A 16,350-nucleotide genomic window follows, 5' to 3' on the forward strand; every position below is an offset into this window, starting at 1 on the left:
AGGGGCCAGGCCAAGAGCACGGGAGGGGCTGGAGCTGCCCACCCTCAGCCGCTCCCTCGGTGACGCCAGTGCAAGGACGCAGGCCCCGTTTAGCTGTGGAGTACCTGGCAGGACTTTCAGGGCCAAAGGCTGAGGGCAGAGTAAGCTGGGGCCTGGGCCTGCATGCCTGCCATTTACCGTACTTTCCTGGGACCAATGATCCCAGGCCGGTCCTTGGTACCAGTAGAGGGGCCCCTGCCCTCACGTCCCTGACAGCCTGAGAGGGTCCAACCAAGAAGAGAGAAGCACTGTTAGTGTGGAGCAGAGAGGGGATCCAGTGCAGGGAATCAGTCACACAGGTGATGGACGGAGGAGTTGAGAGGCCAAGCGGGGATGGCCCAGTGACCCAGAGATCAGCAGCACCAGGAAGCCACCCCTGCCGGCTCTGCGCAGCAGGGACAAGGGAGGAAGAGGTGTTTCCAAAGCCGAGGGGCCATGGTCACCTGGTGGCAGCTGGAGCCACCGCCCAAGCAGTGGACACCCTTCCTCCCGCTGTCCAGTCTCCTGCCGGGGCTAAGCCCAGATGGAAGCCAGTGGACCCAGGAAAGGCAGCCTACGGTGTCAGCTCCCTGTGATTGAGGGCAGAGCTGAAGAGGCCAAGAATGGATCTGAGGATAAATAAGCTCAGGACTGACCCAGGGTCTAGTCCTGAAATTTAATTACCCACAATTTACTGAGCACCAAATCCATTCCAGGCACACCTGCGGATGTAGGGCATATGAGCACGGATTAGAAATCATATTGGCCCTCAAAGCAATTACCACCCAGTGAAGGAAATAAACACATAAACAGATCACTTCCACGTAATGTGAGAGGTGCAAGGCCATATCACAGGCCATGAGAGGCCAGAGGACAGACACCTGAGGAAGGAATTCCAGGAAGGCTTCCTGGAATAGAGATGGTGTGAGATGGGTGAAGGAAAGGAAAGAGGAAAGGAAACTCAAGAAGGGCATCTGAGGCAGCAGGAAGTGTACAAACCAGGCACTAAGGCAGGAAACAGCAAGGCACGAAGCGCATGACAGCAGAGGTGCCTCTGGCCCTCCTAGTGCACCTGCCAGGGAACAGCTGGGGCCGTGTGTCCTGAGCTGGGGACGGGGCTGGGCGGGGGACAGGGCATCACTGGCTTGGGGTGGTCAGGGGACGAATGGAGGGGGGGGATCCCATCATGGGGAGCATGTAAAGGGGGCAGAGGGCATTTCCTGGGAAGCACTGCTCAGTGGGAGAAGGAGACCAAGGAGCAGTCACAGAGGCAGGAGAGGAGCAGGAGGGCACCGGGGGAACAGTGAGTCAGGTCACAGGAGCTGCAAGGTCAAACACTGTAGGGAGTCTGGGAGGTGAGGTCTGAAAACTGCCCCACCAGCCGGCCTTAGTGTGAAGTGCGTCAGTGCAATGTCGGGGCAGGAGCCAGGCAGGAGGGTCAGGAGTAAACAGGAGACCGAGGTCAAGAGACAGCCAGTGAGTGAGTGCAGACCACCCGTCAAGAAGCCTGGTTGCATATATTTAAAACTTTTGTTCTTCAAAAGACACTGCTTAAAAAGAGTGAACAGACAAGCCACAGACTGAGTGAAAGTACTGGCAAATCATCCAACTAATAAAGGACTCCTATCCAGAATATATAAAGAACTCTCAAAATTCAATAACAAGAAAACAACTTGTTTTTCAACAATGGTCAAATGATTTGACTAGCCACTTCACCAGAGTAGATATAAGGATGGCAAATCGGCACGTGAAAAGATGCTCAACGTTATTAGTCATTAGGGAAATGCAAATTAAAACCACAATGAGATACCACAGACACCTAACAGAATGACTAAAATTGAAAATACCTCCCATCATTGAGTTACCAGAGTTTGGAGGAGGGAAGAATGGAGTTATTGTTTAATGGGTACAGAATTTCTGTGTGGGACAATGAAAATGTTCTGGAAAGAATGGTGATGGTTGCACAACATTGGGAATATACTTAATGCCACCGAACTGTACACTTAAAAATAGTTGAAATGGTAAATTTTATGCCATATATATATATATATATATATATATATATATATATATATATAATTTCCATAATTTAAAAAAATAGACCTCCTGTGCCAAGCGCTGGCGAGTGTGGTGAGTGGAGCAGCTGAGTAGGAATGTGAAATGGTACAACCACTTTGTAAAACAGTCCGGCAGTTTGTTAGGAGGTTAAACATACACATATGACTCAGCAATCCCACTCCTAGATATTTTCCCAAGAGAAATAAAAGTATATGTCCATACAAAGTACATGAGTTTCATGGCAGTCTTATTTGGAATGGCCATACACTGGAAACAAGCCAAATGTCCATCAATAGGTGAATGAATAAAGAAATTGTGGCCTGTCTTTGGAATACAACTCAACAACAAAGAGGGATGAACAGTTACAAAGCAACAATATGAACTGGATCTCAAAATAATTATGCTGAGTGAAGGCAGACAGACAAAAAGAGTTCATACAGTATTATTCCATTTACATAAAGTTCTGGAAAAAGCAAACTAATCTACAGAGACAGAAAGTAGATCAGTGGTTATCTGGGGAGGGAAGGTGGGAATGGTAGAAGGAAGGATTACAAAGGGGCACAAGAAAACTTTTGGGGGGTGATGGATAAGTTCAGTATCCTGACTGTGGTAATGGTTTCAAGGGTACAGTATACACATATCTCAAAATGAATCCATTATACACTTTTTTTTTCAGTTATACACTTTAAATGTTGTCGTTTTTCATATGTCAATTATACCTCAATAATGCTGTAGATAAGTTTGTTTTTTAAAAGAAACTTGAATGGGAAAGAAAGGAAAGTTGGTGGAGGGAGCTTCAGGGTCCAGAAGGGCTGTGTTTTAGGATGGAAGGGACGTGAGCCCTGCTTTGGGGCTCCTGGGGGGCCAGGGGTCTGCTGAGCCTTCCTCGGGCCCACAGAGTAAGAGCCTAGGAGAAAGACAAGTCCTGAGCACCTGAGCGAGGGGAGACAGCGTCCTGAAGGCAGAGGGGGACGAGGCGAAGGCTGTGTGTGGGAGGAGCTCTGGGAGAGGCGGGGAGTGGAGGGTGAGAGCATGTCATCTCCCCACCCCACCCTCCCTCCAGCTCCTACAGAAGTGTGGGGTGACTGTATGGGAGGCTTGTGTGCTACAGAACCAGTGTTCCAGGTAAGAGGGGCCCAAATCATCTTAAACAGGGAGGGTGTGGGAATCATACAAATGGAGAGTTCCCGGAAGCCAGAGGTGACAGAAACTATGGCCAGCTGTGGAGCAGAGAGGATTTTGCAGAGGGGGCCATGGCAGGGATGACAGAGCTGGGCAGAAGGCAGAGCTGAAAAGTGCAGGGCAATGCCATCCAGCCAAGTGCACAAACGACGTCCCTGGAGTTGTGCAACACAACAGTCCAGAGAAAGTGTGGGGAATGCCGCACAGATCTTTCCAGGGGAGTCAAGTATCCACACTGGCTGGAAGGGTAGCGAAGCTAACCACAGATGGCCTGGCCTGGTAGACCAAGGAGCCTGGGATGGATGTGTGGGCGGCGGGAGCCACTGAAGGTTTTTGAACTGAGGAGTGACCCCATGAGAGCAATGCTTCAAAGACCCTGCATCTACCATGCTCGAGACTGCCTACGGCTCACCATCACCTAGGCTCAAGTCCAGGTCATGAGGATTCGGCCTCAGGGCCCCCACGCTGGGATCCTGTCTTTTCTTTCTTTTTTCTTTTTTTTAATTAATTAATTAAATTTTATTTATTTTTGGCTGCATTGGGTCTTCGTTGCTGCGCGCGGCGTTCTCTAGTTGCAGCGAGCGGGGGCTACCCTTGGTTGTGGTTCATGTGCTTCTCATTGCGGTGGCTTCTCTTGTTGCCGAGCACGGGCTCCAGGCGCGTGGGCTTCAGTAGCTGTGGCTCCCAGGCTTCAGTAGTTGTGGCTCGCGGGCTTCAGTAGTTGAGGCTCGCGGGCTCTAGAGCACAGGCTCAGTAGTCGTGGTGCACGGGCTTAGTTGCTCCGCGGCATGTGGGATATTCCCCAACCAGGGCTCGAACCAGTGTCCCCTGCCTTGGCAGGCGGATTCTTAACCACTGCGCCACCAGGGAAGCCTGGGATCCTGTCTTTTCATACCATGTTTTCTGCCATGACTCCCTTCCTCAAGCCCTCCCCTAAAGCCAGACCACCTGACCCACTCTCCCCTGGGCACACAAAACCACTCTCTGACTCTGCTTATAGTATCCGTCCACTCAAATGCTGTCCTTTCTTCTCCAACCTAAAGATTTATCCACTCTGACATTCATTCATTCATTCATTCATTCCATATCTACTGAAGGTTCATTGTGTGCCAAGCCCTCAGCTAGGCACCAGACACAGCACTGAAGGACAAAGGCGCCACTCTCATGGAGCCAGATGTGCGGGTGGGGAGGGTAGGAGACAGACAATAAACACAGAAGCAATGGAGACTTCCAGATGTGAAGTGTTAAGAAGTAAACAAAGCAGGGTGATGGGAGAATGAGGGGCTGGAGAAAGGGCTGGGCTACGTTAGAGAGGGTGGTCAGGAAAGGCTTCCCAGAGAAATGAGTGATGAGGAGGTCCCAGTTTTGCAAACTATCTGCAAAGACTCAGGGAAGGGTGTCTCAGGCAGAGGGAACAGTAAGTGCAAAGGCCCTGAGTCGGGAATATGCTTGGCTCATTCAAAGACCAAAGGCAAGTCATGTGGCTGGAACAGAGTGAGCCAGGAGGAGGGTGATAGGAAAGGAAGTCGGAGGAAGGCAGGGGCCAGGCCATAGAGCTCTGCAGGCCAAGGAAGCAGTCTGGGTTTAGTCCAACTAGAGGGAAAACCCAGGGAGGGTGGTAAACAGAGAAGGGTCATGCTGATCTGTGCTTTAAAATGACAGCTCTAGCTGCAGGGTGGAATGGGTGGCCCTGGAGGGAGAGCGGCAGCAAGGCTGACCTTCCACCTCCCCCTGGAGAAACCTGCCCTAAATACCTCCCTGTCCGTTCATTAAGACAACACTCAGTGAATGCTAACCACGTGCCAGCCCCACCTCCCGCCTAGGCAACCCTGGGCAGGGGCGTACGTCACTGCGCTTCGGTCTCCTGGCTTGTACACAGGGAGTCGTGAGAATGAACAGGTTAACAGACATAATGTCTCAGAAGAGTGCCATCCTTAGGGACGGTGGGGGGGAGGGAGACTCAAGACGGAAGAGATATGGGGATATATGTATATGTATAGCTGATTCACTTTGTTATAAAGCAGAAACTAACACGCAATTGTAAAGCAATTATACTCCCAAAAAAAAACAGAGTGCCATCCCATAGTAGGTACTCAAGAACTGTTTCTTATCATGATCGTTATTATTACTCTGTGTCAGTGATGAGCCCTCTCTCTGGATGTCTTCATTGTAGCTGCCATTTATTTTGGACCTCATCGTAGACTCTCCTGACAGACCCTCTTGGTTACTGAGCTCTGGGGCTATTTAAATCTTTGTATGCAGGCGGTTGGCAGTGGCTCCCACTAGACTGAAAACTCCTTTTACTATTAACTATAAACTTAAAACTCCCTTAGTGCCAAGGACAGAGCTCTGCTCATGACATTTGTTGGATAAAAGATGGAGGATGAAAGATAGAGGATGGAGGAGGGAGGAGGGAGGAGGGAGGAGGAAGGGAGTCTTCTGCCTTGGGCCTGGCCTGCCTGCAGGAGCGGGATGAACGCCTCTGGGCGCGGAGGACGTTGTTCTTACAGCACAGCACCTGTCTGGACCACAACAGACCCCCTTTCCCCTGGTGCCACCAAAAGGTCCTGGGGGCCAGGGAGACAAGGTCCAGGGGAAGGCAAGGACATCTGGAGAAGAAAGGGGAGCAGTGGCAGAGGAGAAGCAGGAGACAAAAGAAGGTAAAGAAAAAGGGACACATGTGAGGATACAGCAGAGAGCTTAATAATCGGGTCCAACTCTGAGCTGGGAGAAGAGGGACCAGGATGATGGACTCACAGTCCCTCCGTCCAGGGCAGCCCTTCTGGGAGGTGGAAGGATGAATATAGAACTAATGGCTGAACCCAAGGTGCTTCATGAGAGACAGGTGGCATGGAAACAAGTCCAGAGGCCCCAAGGAGGAGTGGCCACCGCTGCCTGACGGTCGAGTGACAGCCCAGGTGGAGCTTGTCTGCAAGGGGGCAGTGAGGGGTCACTGGGCCCTGCAACAGGCCCCAAGCAGCCCCTGCCTCTGAGTCCTTGTCTTTCCTCTGCATTTCTGCCTGGTGAGGCTCTGCCCAGCATCCACCAAGACCCCTGTCAACGCCCCTCCTGCCGGAGACCTGACCCAACAGTGTTCATCCAAGTGCCTGTGCTGCACACTGAGCCCCTGACACGCATTCGCTCCTTGAATCCTTAGGAAAGACCAGCGAGGACCCTGGTTCCAGTGCGCCAGGGGCATTCACAGAGATGTCCCGCAGAGATTTGGGGGTCTGTCTGACTGCAATGTCAGGACCCTTCCCTAGGGAGTGACTCTCTCCTGTGCTCACCCCATCCCTCTCAGCTTGCCCCTCATTACTACCCATGTCCAGCCTGGGTGGTCATGGTCAGCTGAGAAGTGTCTGACCCTCCCACCCCAAAGGAAGCCATAGGAGGCCAGGGCCACTGGACCTGCTGAGCCGCTCCAGCACCCGCTGGGTGCTGAGGAGACATTGTGGGGCAGGGTACTGGGGATTCATGAAAGGACTCTGTTGAAGGCGTGCATCAGTGGTCCTCAAAGTGTGCTCCCCAGACCAGCAGCAACAACGTCACCTGGAAGCAGGTGAGAAATGCAAATTCTCGCCCTATCCCAGACCTGCTGAATCAGAAACCCTGGGATCAGGGCCCAGCAATTCGTTTTATAAAGGCTTCCAGAGGATTCTGAGGCACACTGAAGTCTAAGAACCACTGGTGTACATTATCCACCCACAAAATGTTCTTAGTCGAGTTCACACTTAGGTTTGTCAGCTTAACTCTCTGGAATTAGGTGGCTGTTCCCAGCAACCCCAATCCCAGGGATCCTCTCTCGGGTCTCCAAAGGGGCTCGCTCAGCCATTCCGCCTTGTGCCAGCCCCTCCTCACCCATCCTCCTACCATCCCCCCACAAAGGAAAAAGAGTCAATGTCCTTTAAGTAATAACAACGTCAGAGTGCATGCCGCCCCACAAGGGCTCCCCGGCTGCCCTTTTGCTCTTCCCCAGATGCTGACTTCATAATAAAGAGCAGCCTCCAAGGTGGCCTGTGACCCCATGGGTGTGTGTGCGTGTGCACACACACACACACACACACACACGCGTGCACACGCACACACACACACACACATACACACACACACACGCGTGCACGCGCACACACACACACACACACACACACACACACACAGCCCCCATACTCTGTCTCGTCAGTGGGCAAAGGCCGGGGTGCCGAGCAGGCTCTTCTGAGACGTTACCTTCTGAACGTCCTATTCCCCCACCCTCGGGAGGAAAATTACGACTTTCTCAGGGAGGAGTTTTTTCTTTATTTTCTGTGTTTTTCCCTCTCCCCTCGTTCGGCACAGAGCACTAATTTATGACTATTTCCCCGAGTCCACTGAAGTAAGAGGGTAATGGCTTTCACCATTTGCTCTCTCTCACCTGTCATTCACTGCCGGCTACCTGACAGGACTGCAGACAATGTTCCAATCACAGGGCTGCTTTTTTTCCCCAGGGAAGCAAAGAATTCATAGCGGCCGTGGGGAGAGTTATTTCATTCCTGGATGGAACAATGTCAGGTAAACAGCTGTAAAAAATCATAACCAGCAGGGCTGCCTCTGGCCCCCAGGGCCCTGGCTCTGAGCTGGCCCGGCTGGGGTCCGGGGAGCTGGGTGGCACTCGATGATTTAGAGCCCCCGGTTTCTATTACTCCATCGACTCCAGCCTCTCGACCTCGAGTAGGTCACGCTGCCTCTTTGTCCCTGAAGCGCTCTAGCTGCCACCTGGAGAGCAGGTTCTTTGTCCTCAGGGCCAGGCATGGAGAACACTGGTAAAGAGCCCAGGTGTTTTCTCAGGGAGCCACCTGTCCCCAGCTGAGTGGCTATGGGCAGGGTGCTGAGGTTCAGTTGCGCATTTGAAGAACAAAGATACTGTGTACCAGCACCGTCCAACCCAATGTGCAGGGAAAATGAAAACATCATCTGTGCTGTCCCAGACAGCAGCCACTCCATAGTGCAACTACTGAACACTTGAAACATGGCCAGGGTGAAAGAGAAACTGAGTTCTATATTTTTATTTCATTGTAATTAATGTACATTTAAATAGCCATGTGTGGCGAGTGGCTGCTACATTTCGGACAATGCAGCATTATACTTTTCCATGTGCTTCAAGTATTTCATACTGACAGGAATGGAGATATGAGTATAGTATCCTCATCCTAGGTTGTTGTGAGGATTGAATGAGATATTGCATATAAAGTCTTGGCCCCTAGTTGGCCCTCCATAAAGGACAGCTTTTATTAACTCTATGGGACTTGGTCAGAAGGACAGGAGAGAAGGAGATTTGAACTCGGGAGTGTTCAACTTTAACTTTACTTTCCTATCGTTAGTTTTCAGTTTAACTAGTCAGGACATCTAGCTGCCACCAGGGAGGGGCACATGGGACACATGACCAGGGTCAGCAATCAATGGTCCACAAGAGGTCCTGCTGTCCTGCACTATCATCCCCCTCTGCTCCCTCCATCCCTGACCCCTATTTCTCATTTAGCATCACACAGAAGTGTAAAGGTGAACCGTTTGCCCAGGCTCTGGCACAGTGGGGCTGGGTGGAATTGCTTCTGGATGAGACAAGTCTTGGAAGTCTGGTGGGTCTTGGAAGATTCTCCTCTCTGGAGCCAGAGCATTCAGGAGATGCAGCAGGACAGACTGGAAGAATGACCATTTGACAATCTTCTAAAACCCTGCAGTCAGGGATTCACAAAGAAGCTGCCCCGGATTTCAGCCTTGACTCCAGTGTTTACTAGTTCTGGGAGCACGGCACTTTAACTGTTTTCTCCAAGCTTCAGTTTCCTTATCTGCCACACAGAGACATAAGTAACCCCCTGACAGGTTTTCATAAAGATTTGATGCAATAATGTATACAAAGTGTCTCGTAGGTACTCAATAAATAACAGCTGTTATTACTATTGTCATTACTATTCTTCGGAGGTAGCAGAACACACTGGTTAAGAGGTCAGTTGCTAGGGCGGGACAATCCAAGTTCAAATCCCAGCTCCACCCCCGACCTACCAGCTATATGATCTTGGGCAAGTCACTGCAACTGTTTGCCTCAGTTTCCCCATCTATCTATAAAATAGAAATGATAGTAACCCTTCCTCACAGGGCTGCTATAAGGATTTAAAGGACCTTACAGCAGTTACTGACACAGAATAAGCACTACATGTGTTGGTGAAATTAAATATTCTAACAAGGCCTCCAAAGATAGGGTAGTGGGTGGACGACATCTACACTTTCCTCATAAGAAAGTGGCCAATGTAAGAAACCCCAGCAGGCTTGGGGTTTGACCTGTTGACGGCAGGACACTGCCCTGGCCGAAACAAAGGGGCAGAAAATGAGGAACTCCAACAAAAAAACTTCAACAAAACAGAGCAGTTCTAGCACAAAGACGCCTTGACCTCAAGGAGCCTGGCTCTCAGACACCCTGGGGACTTTACAACCACTGATGCTTTGTCATGAGAGAGTCAACATCCTGATTTATGGACGAGAAAACTCTGGCAAAAGAGCCGGCCAGTAAGAGAACGCTAACCGCCTCCACCGTCCACCCTGCCTTCCCCACTACTCACCCATCTCTCCCAGAGCCCAGAAGAGAGGCTGAGGAATGGCGAAGGGAGGCAAGGAGGGAGGGTGACCCTGTCCTCAGCCCTCATTATTCTTTTAATGGCATCAACTGCACAGAAAATAACTGGGAAGGAAAAGACAACACTTCTTGCCAACCGGGTGCACGCAGGCTGGGATTAAGCAGCTTGATGGTGTGCCAAGCTTGGTGCTGGGCATATGTCACATGTCCTATGTCACAGCCCATATGTCATCTCACCAAATGAGGGCACCAGGCTGGAGCAGGGACAATCACCGAGCCTCCCAGGCAGCCTGTCTTCTCAGTGCAGCCCCTGGTCTAATTTCAGAATGCAGCCTCATTATTGCCACTTCTCAAATAGACTCAGTTATATTTATATTTTTGGAGCCAAAAAGCAGTACCACTTTTCTCATTGACATGTTTCTAGTCAATAAAGTAGGTATTCTAAGTTGTAAAAATATTCATTCTCCTCCCCCACCTTCACCCATGGCCCTTGATGAAGCTACTTTTATTTTAGATGGAGTGAAATGCAGCCGGTAAACATTTTAATTTTCCTAAGTTGGCCTTTAGGCAAAAGAGGAAGTGTTCCCCCTTGGATCCCAGGCTTTCTAAGTTCAGAGGTCTCACCCAGAAGGGCAGGTGCCACAGGTCCATGCCCCACCTGTGTCTTCTGGTTTCCTGTGTCCAGAGAGTGACGACAGGAACTGAGCCAGGCTCGGGGGCACCTCAGACTGTCAACATCTGAACAGCCTTTTGCTTTCTGAAAGCACCTGTGCAAGCAGGGGCAGGTCCCCAAGTGGGACAGGAATGACCATCCCTGCCACTGTGCTCCTGGTGGGGGCCAGGCCCTGTGCTCACCACATTCATTATTTCATTCAACAATCACAATAGCTCTGCAAAGTGCATGGGGCCAGCCCCATTTTATAGATGAGAAAACTGAGGTTCCCAGGGCTGAAGGATCTGCCCGAGGCCTCAGCATGTGCGGAGGCAGAGCCAACCCTCAGAGCTCCCTCCTCCACAGCTCATGGCCTCTCACACTATGCTGGGAGTGCTCAGCCAGGAGCTGGTGATGGATGGCTACACTGTAGGACAGCGGGTTCACTGGCTTCAGAAGCCACCCCCCTCCTCCTCCCTGCACAGACCCTGAAACATACCCTGCCCCTGAACCAGATCCACGTCTCCTTGGGCAGGACTCCTTCCCAAGCAGGTGGTAGTGGGGGGCACCTAAGGAGGAAGCAGTTCCTTTCTCCTTAATTGACTGTAAATTGCTCCAGAGCTTTAATGAAGGCCGTCAGGAGTAATTATGTCGCTGCTGCGCGGCCACTCTGTGTAAACACAAGAGGCGGGGGCTGAGGGCATCTCAGCATCGTGGGCATCTCGGCTCTGCTGTGCCTCCCCACCCCTGCAGGCCCCCTCCTAATTCACACATCCGTTATCCGTTGATGAGCCACAGCTGAGGTGTAGAGAACACTGGCGGTGTCTCAGGCAGGGAACCTGCAAGACGGTCAGGCAGGCAAGAGGCGGGTCCAGAGAGCCCAACACGAGGCCCACAGGGCAGCCGCCACCAGGGCTGCGGGCCTGAGCTGGCCTGGATGACGGAGGACTCACAATAGACTCCAGAGCCAATTCCAGAGGCTGGGAAGCAACACAGGAAGGGGAGCGGTCGCAAAGTGTGGTCCCCAGACCTGCTGCAGCATCACCTAAGAACTTGTTGGAAATGCAAATTGCTGGGCCCCAAGCCAGACCTACTGAATCAGAAACTCAGAAGGTGTGGCCAGCAACTTGTGTTGTAACAAGTCCCTCAGGGGGTTTTGAACTACTAGTGGGAGGGAAAGAATGCAAATGGGAGGGGCCTGTTAGCCTCAGCTGACAAAGTTGGGGAGCTGAGGTCTGAAGAGCTGCGGTTTACTCAAGGGCAAATAGTGGGGATGGAGCCCGGCACTGCAGCCATAAGCCCCGGCTGGGGGCCAGACCGGCTGGGGGCCAGACCGTCCAGTTCAAACCTTGGTGCTAACGTTTAATGGGCCCTTCCACTTTGGACAAGTCACAGACTTTTCCTCATCTATGAAGCGGGGGCAGAAGTGGCCCTATGGGCTGTCTTGAGGGTCAGGTGCATGGGAACCTGACACAGGGACTGTAAATTGTTTTTGTCCCAAGACGCTGCCATCACACTGCGAATCCCATCTTGTGACTGGGCACAGAGAAGAGGGAGGACCGAGGAAGAGATAGGGGCTGTGTTAAAAGAGACAGAATGCTGTTGCCGGCACCAGAATACCCCCACCCCCAGGGCAAGAACGGTTAATTATCTCTCTGGACCCCTGCCGCGGGGAAGCGCCCACCACCTGTCCCCCAGCTGCCCCTCGTGTGTTCAGCGAGTCTTCCTGTCACTTCCTCTCCTGGACGCCTCTTCCTCAGAAAAGGCTTTCCCAACCTAAGGGTGTCGCAGCCCAGGGGTGAATGTGCTCTTGGGCTGGGATAGACACTTAAGTCATTACACACAGAACGAGTGCCGCCCATGTGCCATCATTCCCTGTGTCAGGCTCCACAGGGGACACTGACGAAGGAGACCATCGGTGCTCATTGCCAGCCTCCTGCACATTCCAATGACCCCACCTAACAAGCTTTAAGACACGGTCCCTGCCCTCAAAGAGCTCACAACCCAGTCTATACCCTGGCTTCACCCTAGCCCGTCCCCTAGAACACCGAGGGGCTGCCAGGGTGGCTGATCAGGACAAACGCCTGGGGTGACGGGGGTGAGTTGAGCTGCAAGGGCCCCACAGGGAGCTTTGCTCCCCAAACTTCATGCCCTTGTGTGTTAACAGCAAGCACGTCCCCAGTAGTTCACTGAGTCCCCAACTACGGATCCGTGTTGATCTGCCAGGGCATCTGCCAGCCTGCAGAGACAGTGTCCCTGGCAATGGGACTGGGCTGCCCCCAGGGGTAACAGTCTGCCAGAAATCAATGAGATCTGTCCACAGGCTCTGGTCCACTCACCTCCACTCTACCTGCACTGTCCCAGGCAGCCTGGAGCCAGAGGCCACAGAGGAACCAGCAGGTGGGTACCACTGCCCTCACCCCACATTCTGGGGCAGCATAGGATGAACAAAGGGGGAGGAACAATGACCTGCACTGCAATGAAGCTGGAAGCCGCTTCTTGGTACCCAGGTGGGGCCAGTGGGGTGCCTGGGCCCCACCAGCACTGCTCACCCAAACGCTGCCTCCCTGCCCGTCAGGGCTGAGTTATCCCTGGCATAGGGTTCTCTGGAGAGCTCATAAAGCAGCTGATGCAGCGAAGCAGCTTCAACACTCAATAATCCCTCCATCTCACTCCGGTTGGACGCCAGCATATTCATCTTGAATTATCCTTCCAAAGGCCAAATCAATCCTAGGAAGTGCTAGGGCTGCCGCCACACTCACTCCTGCTGCCAAGAGAGCCCAGGAAAGGAGGGTCCATGGGCAGCGCCATGACACCAGGATGTGGGGACAGAGAGAGGTGGCCAAGGAAGACCCCCTCACTCACTCAAGGGAAGGGGCCAGAGGGGACCAGAGTTTGAGGCTCTCATCCCCTCCATCCACTGTAGTATGAGGGCAGAGTGAGGAAGCTGAAGAGAGACCACAGATGGTGGGAGAGGCCTTTGTTCTACCCCAGGGCTAGAAGGTTCTCCTCTTCGCTTACCCTGATCTACCCACCTGTAAAGAGGCTAGAGTTCTGGTTGTGGAGGGAGAAAGACCTGGGCTTGAATCCAGCTCACTTAATGACTTGGGCAGGTGACAATCTCTCTAAGCCTCAGTTTCCTCATCTGTAAAATGCGCTGAATAACCACCTCCTTCATAGGGAGCTGTGAGGATTAAATGAGCAAGGCATGCAAAACCCTTGGGCACAGCACGTGGCACATAGGAGGGTGACCAGGAGGGAGCAGGTGGGAAAGTCTGTCCTGAGTCTGAGGGCTGACTACAGGAGCCAGGACCTCCAGAGTAAAACAGAGCACATTTAGGGGCAGGCTACTGTCTTCAGACCCTGGACAGCGTCATGTGAAGAGGGACAGGCTGACTGCAGGGAACTCTGGGCACAGGGGGACCGACGGAGCATCAGGAGGAGGCAGACAGCCCATGAGCAGGAAGGTGTGCTCACTAGCCGATGAGATGGGGAGCGCCCACCGCTGCAAGGGCCCACCCCGTGCCTGCACTACCTGTTGGCAGACAGCTGTGCCGAGTGCATGCCTGGTCAGGCTGGGAGGTGGGACCCGGGACCTCTGGGCCTCTCTCACCTGCAAAGCGAAAATGCCCTTGGAAGAGTAACACATAAACCACACCAAATATTTATGTGTTGGGCACAGTGGGCTTTGGCCACTTAAGGGTATCGTTCTTGTCCCCAAGCTACTTCTCTCCTAGTTGGGAAAAACACTAGTCAATGACAACAAAAATGGTTAGCATATATTAGGGCCAACCACATTTCTTAATGTCCAAAGTTAATTAACTTATTTAAGCCTATGAGTATACACTGTGTGACCATCACCCCCATTTTCCAACCAAGTAAACTGAGGCGTAGAGAGATTTAAGTAGCCGGTGATAACAGTCCACACTTGTTCCAGATGCAATGCAGGGCTTCTTGGAAGAGGAGGCACTTCAAGACAAATACCTCAATAAAAACAACATTTACATGGCAATTTAGTTTTCAAAGCTCTTTCTTAAAGCTCCCTGTGAAGTCAGCTGGGCAAGTATGATCAGCCCCATTTCCAGAGGAGGAAAAAAGAGGCTCAGAGAGGCTAAGGGACTTTCCTGTGGTTACAGAGTCAACAAGAGGTACCGCTGGGATTAGAACCCAGGCCTTGTGCCTCTCCTGCCAGTGCTTGGTGCCCTGTGCCCGGATGGGGGAGAGGAGGAAGGGGATGGCACCCAGATGAGGGGACTGTCAGGGAGATCCTTACACCAAAGGACAACTTTCCCGTGTCCAAACCCAAGTCCAGGGCTGACACAGAGACTTGATCTCCTATTCCGGACTAAGTTGTAGCTGGACAGTCAGGCTCACAGGTCCCCTGAGCCGTGTAAAGAACAGTCAGGGTGAGGGGAGTGATGACAAGTTCAAAGTCGGCTCTGCCTGCCACCGTCTCCCCAGCCAGCTGGAGGATTTTCAGCTCTTGTAAATCACACCTTCGGCTGGTTCCCAGAGAGCCCAAGTGTTCCTGGCTGGCTGCAAGCTCAGCACATCCTCGCCCAATGACACAGCTGAGCCAGGCTCATCTGCCAGCCCCCCAGCCCCCCTAAAGGGGGTGCCTGCTGCCTGGCCACAGCACAGCTGGCTGAAGCCCCCACCTCCTTAACTGCTGATCACCGGAAAAGGTCGTGGGCCCAGGAGCAAGCAACCTGGTTAATCTCACACTCTCATCTATTTCCCCAGTCATTTCTCAGCAATATTTACAACTCTGCACAGTATGTCCAGCAAGCACTAGCATATTCAGAATAACTGGGGAAGCAAGGCCCGAACAGGGAAATCGACTTGCCCAAGCTCACACAGCTGCATGGGAGCAGAGTCAGTCCTGGGACCTAGGCTCCTGCCCGAGTCCAGGGCCTGTGCGCCAAGCTGTGCTGGCCACTCTCCCCTCTCTGGGAGAAGCTGCCCCTTCATCCAGCTCCTCGCTGGTGTGCACCCTTGGTCACTGAGACCCTTTCCTGGGTGACAGATTGAGGAAAGGCCCTCAAAAATCCTGAGGGGTGGCGGAGTGGGGTAGTAAGAGTGTGGATGTTGAAGACTGAATTCTTGGGATTCAAATCCCGTGGGCGCTTGGGCAGCTTGATTGAGCTCTCTGAGCCTGTAATATGGGGACCATGATAGAGCAGACTTCCCATCATCGCTGTAAGGATTCAATGAGATCATTCAGGTAACCTAACTAGTAAACCGCAAGTACTAAATGATTACTACTATTATTTTTATTTTTAACTACAACAACCTATTTCTGCCATCCAAGACACAACACAAGCTGCTTACCCCACTGCTGGTGGGCCTGGTCCACGGCCTTCTGAAATGCTGTTCCTGTGGCTTCTGCGTGTAAACCCAGTCACTCAGCGACACCTCCACTATGAACCTCCCCCTCTCCACGCCCAGAATGAAGTCCTTCCTCGCCTGAGCATTAGCAGCACCCTGGAGCTCACACCTCCCACTTGCCTGGGGTGGGCTGGGCATTTACCATACATCCTCTTCTCCACTCCAAACCGGGGCTCCTTAAAAGCCATGACCCACACACAAAATCCCAAAGTTGTGGTTAAGTTGCACAGGCTTTGGGGTCAGGCAGCACTGGGTTCGGGCCCATTTCTATCCTATATAAGCTGTGTGACCCTGTGCAAATTACTCACTCTCTCTGAGCCTCTGCCTTCTCATCTGTAAAATAGGGATTATAAAGCCCACTTTCTCGGTCTGCTGCAAGGATTCAGTGAAGCAATGTGTATGAAGAGCTTACCTAGACACAGAGTAAGTGTGTAAATATAGTTGCCATTTT

At 52.1% G+C, this 16,350-nt stretch overlaps 1 protein-coding gene across 2 annotated transcripts in view; it reads right to left on the bottom strand.

Moving 5' to 3' along the window:
• Positions 1 to 16,350, bottom strand: part of CDH23 (cadherin related 23) — a 399,895-nt gene that overhangs the window by 368,451 nt on the left and 15,094 nt on the right. The gene's annotated exons all lie outside the window — the stretch shown is intronic.

This window comes from Balaenoptera musculus, chromosome 16 (assembly GCF_009873245.2).
Source record: "Balaenoptera musculus isolate JJ_BM4_2016_0621 chromosome 16, mBalMus1.pri.v3, whole genome shotgun sequence".
Classification (NCBI taxonomy): domain Eukaryota; kingdom Metazoa; phylum Chordata; class Mammalia; order Artiodactyla; family Balaenopteridae; genus Balaenoptera; species Balaenoptera musculus.